This window comes from Arachis hypogaea, chromosome 18 (genome assembly GCF_003086295.3).
Source record: "Arachis hypogaea cultivar Tifrunner chromosome 18, arahy.Tifrunner.gnm2.J5K5, whole genome shotgun sequence".
NCBI lineage: Eukaryota > Viridiplantae > Streptophyta > Magnoliopsida > Fabales > Fabaceae > Arachis > Arachis hypogaea.
Window position 1 is genome coordinate 92,346,246 of NC_092053.1, and position 6,207 is coordinate 92,352,452.

Here is a 6,207-nt window from a genome sequence, read left to right on the forward strand (position 1 = left end):
GGAGCTACAAAACTCAAAATGGCGCGCCTCCAACTGCGTTGGAAAGTAGACATCCAGGGCTTTCCAGCAATGTATAATAGTCTATGCTTTGCCCAAGTTTAGACGACGCAAACTGGCGTTCAATGCCAGTTCTCTGCCCAATTCTCGCGTCCAGCGCCAGAAACAAGTTGCAAAGTGGACTTCAACGCCCAAACTGGCACCAAAACTGGCGTTCAACTCCAGGAATGACCTCTGTACGTGCAACACTCAAGCTCAGCCCAAGCACACACCAAGTGGGCCCCAGAAGTGGATTTATGCATCAATTACTTACTTCTGTAAACCCTAGTGACTAGTTTATTATAAATAGAACTTTTTATCATTGTATTCACAGTCTTGGTTACTCCGGTTCCCCTCTGGGGCCGAGACCAATGAACTCCATTATCACTTATGTATTTTCAACGGTAGAGTTTCTACACTCCATAGATTAAGGTGTGGAGCTCTGCTGTTCCTCAAAGATTAATGCAAAGTACTACTGTTTTCTATTCAATTCATCTTATTTCGCTTCTAAGATATTCATTCGCACTTCAACCTGAATGTGATGAACGTGACAATCATCATCATTCCCTATGAACGCGTGCCTGACAACCACCTCCGTTCTACCTTAGATTGAATGAGTGTCTCTTAGATCTCTTAATCGGAATCTTCGTGGTGTAAGCTAGAATGATGGCGGCATTCAAGAGAATCCGGAAAGTCTAAACCTTGTCTGTGGTATTCCGAGTAGGATTCAATGACTGAATGACTGTGACGAGCTTCAAACTCGTGATTGCTGGGCGTAGTGACAGACGCAAAAGGATAGTAAATCCTATTCCAGCATGATCGAGAACCGACAGATGAATAGCCGTGCCGTGACAGGGTGCGTTGACCATTTTCACTGAGAGGATAGGATGTAACCATTGACAAGGGTGATGTCTCCAGACGATTAGCCGTGCCGTGACAGGGCATTTGGATCATTTTCCCGAGAGAAGACCTAAAGTAGCCATTGACAATGGTGATGCATTACATAAAGCCAGCCATGGAAAGGAGTAAGACTGATTGGGTAAAGATAGCAGGAAAGCAGAGGTTCAGAGGAACGAAAGCATCTCTATTCGCTTATCTGAAATTCTGACCAATGATTTACATAAGTATTTCTATCCCTGTTTTATTAATTATTTTCGAAAACCCCATTACTATTTTATATCCGCCTGACTGAGATTTACAAGGTGACCATCGCTTGCTTCATACCAACAATCTCCGTGGGATTCGACCCTTACTCACGTAAGGTATTACTTGGACGACCCAGTGCACTTGCTGGTTAGTTGTGCGAAGTTGTGAACCATGGTATTGGCATCATGATTTTGGCGCCATTACCAGGGAAAGAAAGAGCGATGAATTTTTACATAATTAAAGTGTAATCACAATTTCTGCGCACCAAGTTTTTGCCGCCGTTGTCGGGGATTGTTCGAGTTTGGACAACTGACGGTTCATCTTGTTGCTCAGATTAGGTAATTTTCTTTTTTCTTTTCAAAAATCTTTCAAAAATCTTTCAAAAAAATTTTCTCATCTGTTTTCGAAAAAAAAGAAAAAAAAAACGTTTTCAAAAATATATTTTTCTTCAGAATTTTTAAGAATGAATTCTAGTGTTTCATAAAGCATGTTGAAGTCTGGCTGGCTGTAAGGCCATGTCTCAATTCTTTTGGACTCAAGAGAAGAGCCTCTTTATCTTTCTTAGCAAATTGGCTACTGAATGTAAAGTTCTGCTAAAGCTTGACTGGCTATTAAGCCATGTCTAACCCTCAGATTGGAGCTTTAGACTAACATGGCAAGATTCCTGGAATTCATATTAAAAATTTTGGAATCCTTATTTTTCTTTTCCAAAATAATTTTTGAAAAAATAAAATAAAAATACAAAAAATTAGAAATCATAAAAATCAAAAATATTTTTTTGTGTTTCTTGTTCGAGTCTTGAGTCATGTTATAAGTTTGGTGTCAATTGCATGTGCATCTTGCATTTTTCGAAAAAATTCATGCATTCATAGTGTTTTTCATGATCTTCAAGTTGTTCTTGGTAAGTCTTCTTGTTTGATCTTTGCATTTGCATGTTTTGTGTCTTTTCTTGTTTTTCATATGCATTCCTGAATTCTTTATGTCTAAGCATTAAAGAATTCTAAGTTTGGTGTCTTGCATGTTTTCTTTGCATTAAAAAATTTTTCAAAAATGTGTTCTTGATGTTCATCATGATCTTCATAGTGTTCTTGGTGTTCATCTTGACATTCATAGCATTCTTGCATGCATTCATTGTTTTGATCCATAACTTTCATGCATTGCATCATTTTTCTTATTTTTCTCTCTCATCATAAAAATTCAAAAATCAAAAAAATATCTTTCCCTTTTTCTCTCTTAAAATTTCGAAAATTAGATTTGACTTTTTCAAAAATTTTTAAAATCTAGTTGTTTTTATGAGTCAAATCAAATTTTCAATTTAAAAAAATCTTATCTTTTTCAAAATATTTTTCAAAAATCTTTTTCTTAATTTTACATCATATTTTCGAAAATAACATCATCAATTAATGTTTTGATTCAAAAATTTCAAGTTTGTTACTTACTTGTTAAGAAAGATTCAAACTTTAAGTTCTAGAATCATATCTTGTGATTTCTTGTGAATCAAGTCATTAATTGAGATTTTAAAAATCAAATCTTTTTCAAAAACTAATTTCTATCATATCTTTTCAAAAATATCTTCTTATCTTACCTTTTTCAAAAAAGTGATTGCAAAATATCTTTTCTAACTTCCTAACTTCTTATCTTTTCAAAATTTGTTTCAACTAACTAACTAACTTTTTGTTTGTTTCTTACCTTTTTCAAAACTACCTAACTAACTCTCTCTCTCTAATTTTCGAAAAAATCTTCCCTCTTTTTCAAAATTTCTTTTTAATTAGACTAATTATTTTATTTTTTATTTGAATTTTCGAAAAACTACTAACCTTTTTCAAAAGCTATTTTCGAAAATCACTAACTCTTTTTCAAAAATTATTTCCGAAAATTCTCTCCTCCTCTCATCCCCTTCTATTTATTTATTCATCTACTAACACTTCTCTTCATCTCACATCTCTGCTCCTATCATCACCTTTGTGTTTGGATTCTTCATTCTTCTTCACCCCTATTCCTTTTCTTCTTCTACTAACAATAAGGAACCTCTTTACTGTGACATAGAGGATTCCTCTTCTTTTCTTTTTCTCTTCTCTTTCTTATGAGCAAGGACAAAGAAAAAGGCATTCTTGTTGAAGCTGATCCAGAACCTAAAAGGACTCTTAAGAGAAAATTAAGAGAAGCTAAATTACAACAATCCAGAGACAACCTTATTGAAAATTTCGAACAAGTAAAGGAGATGGCAGCCGAACCCAACAACAATAATGCAAGGAGAATGCTTGGTGACTTTACTGCGCCTAATTCCAATTTACATGGAAGAAGCATCTCCATTCCTACCATTGGAGCAAACAATTTTGAGCTGAAACCTCAGCTAGTTTCTCTGATGCAGCAGAACTGCAAGTTTCATGGACTTCCATCTGAAGATTCTTTTCAGTTCTTAACTGAATTCTTGCAGATCTGTGATACTGTTAAGACTAATGGAGTAGATCCTGAAGTCTACAGGCTCATGCTTTTCCCTTTTGCTGTAAGAGACAGAGCTAGAATATGGTTGGACTCTCAACCCAAAGATAGCCTGAACTCTTGGGATAAGCTGGTCACGGCTTTCTTAGCCAAGTTCTTTCCTCCTCAAAAGCTGAGCAAGCTTAGAGCTGATGTTCAAACCTTCAGACAGAAAGAAGGTGAATCCCTCTATGAAGCTTGGGAAAGATACAAGCAGCTGACCAAAAAGTGTCCTTCTGACATGCTTTCAGAGTGGATCATCCTGGATATATTTTATGATGGTTTATCTGAGCTATCAAAGATGTCATTGGATACTTCTGCAGGTGGATCCTTTCACCTAAAGAAAACGCCTGCAGAAGCTCAAGAACTCATTGACATGGTTGCTAACAACTAGTTCATGTATACTTCTGAGAGGAATCCTGTGAGTAATGGGACGCCTATGAAGAAGGGAGTTCTTGAAATTGATACTCTGAATGCCATATTGGCTCAGAACAAAATATTGACTCAGCAAGTCAATATGATTTCTCAGAGTCTGAATGGAATGCAAGCAGCATCCAACAGTACTCAAGAGGCATCTTCTGAGGAAGAAGCTTATGATCCTGAGAACCCTGCAATAGCAGAGTTAAAATACATGGGTGAACCATATGGAAACACCTATAATCCATCATGGAGAAATCACCCAAATCTCTCATGGAAGGATCAAAAGCCTCAACAAGGCTTTAATAATGGTGGAAGAAATAGGTTTAGCAATAGCAAGTCTTTTCCATCATCCACTCAGCAACAGACAGAGAATTCTGAGCAGAATCCATCTAGCTTAGCAAATTTAGTCTTTGATCTATCTAAGGCCACTGTGAGTTTCATGAATGAAACAAGGTCTTCTATTAGAAATTTGGAAGCACAAGTGGGCCAGCTGAGTAAAAGGATCACTGAAATCCCTCCTAGTACTCTCCCAAGCAATACAGAAGAGAATCCAAAAGGAGAGTGCAAGGCCATTGAATTAATTACCATGGCCGAACCCACAAGAGAGGAGAAGGACGTGAATCCCAAGAAGGAAGACCTCCTGGGACGTCCAGTGATCAATAAGGAGCTTCCCTCTGAGGAACCTAAGGAATCTGAGACTTATCTAGAGACCATAGAGATTCCATTGAACCTCCTTATGCCATTCATGAGCTCTGATGAGTATTCCTCTTCTGAAGAGAATGAGGATGTTACTGAAGAGCAAGCTGCCAAGTTCCTTGGTGCAATCATGAAGCTAAATGCCAAATTATTTGGTATTGAAACTTAGGAAGATGAACCTTCCTTGTTCACCAATGAACAAAGTGATCTGGATCAACTGACATTGCCTCAGAAGAGACAGGATCCTGGAAAGTTCATAATACCTTGTACCATAGGCACCATGATCTTTAAGGCTCTGTGTGACCTTGGTTCAGGAATAAACCTCATGCCCCTCTCTGTAATAGAGAAACTGGGAATCTATGGGGTGCAAGTTGCTGAAATCTCATTAGAGATGGCAGACAATTCAAGAAAACAGGCTTATGGACAAGTAGAGGACGTGTTAGTAAAGGTTGAAGGCCTTTACATCCCTGCTAATTTCATAGTCCTGGATACTGGAAAGGAAGAGGATGAATCCATCATCCTAGGAAGACCTTTCCTAGCCACAGCAAGAGCTGTGATTGATGTGGACAGAGGAGAATTGATCCTTCAATTAAATAAGGACAACCTTGTGTTTACAACTCAAGGATCTCTCTCTGCATCCATGGAGAGGAAGCAGAAAAAGCTTCTCTCAAAGCAGAGTCAACCAAAGCCCCCACAGTCAAACTCTAAGTTTGGTGTTGGGAGGCCACAACCAAACTCTAAGTTTGGTGTCAAACCCCCATATCCAAACTCTAAGTTTGGTGTTGGGAGGTCTCAACAAAGCTCTGCACATCTGTGAGGCTCCATGAGAGCCCACTTTCAAGCTATTGACATTAAAGAAGCGCTTGTTGGGAGACAACCCAATGTTTATTTATCTAATTTTATTTTTGTTTTTCATGTTTTCTTAGGTTCATGATCATGTGGAGTCACAAAATAAACGAAAAATTTAGAAACAGAATCAAAAACAGCGGAAGAAAAATCACACCCTGGAGGAAGCACCTGTCTGGCGTTCAACGCCAGAACAAAGCATGGTTCTGGCGCTGAACGCCTAAAATGGGCAGTATCTGGGCGTTGAACGCCCAAAATGGGTAGCATCTGGGCGCTGAACGCCAGAATTGCACCCTGGAGAAGAGCTGGCGCTGAACGCCCAGAACAAGCATGGTTCTGGCGTTCAACGCCAGAAATGGGCAACAAATGGGCGTTGAACGCCCAAAATGGGCACCAACCTAGCGCTGAACGCCCAGAGTTGTGTGCAAGGGCATTTTACATGCCTAATTTGGTGCAAGGTTGTAAATCCTTGAACACCTCAGGATCTGTGGACCCCACAGGATCATCTTAGGATCTGTAGACCCCACAGGATCCCCACCTACCTCTACTCACTCTCTTCTCTCTTCTCAATCATCCTCTATT

General features: G+C 38.6%; 1 non-coding gene across 1 annotated transcript; it reads right to left on the minus strand.

Moving 5' to 3' along the window:
• Positions 1-3,802: 3,802 nt before the first annotated feature.
• On the minus strand, positions 3,803-3,910 carry LOC112773925 (small nucleolar RNA R71). The gene has a single exon (XR_003188446.1). It is a non-coding gene; the product is annotated as a small nucleolar RNA R71 (small nucleolar RNA).
• Between the last annotated feature and the right edge of the window lie 2,297 nt (positions 3,911-6,207).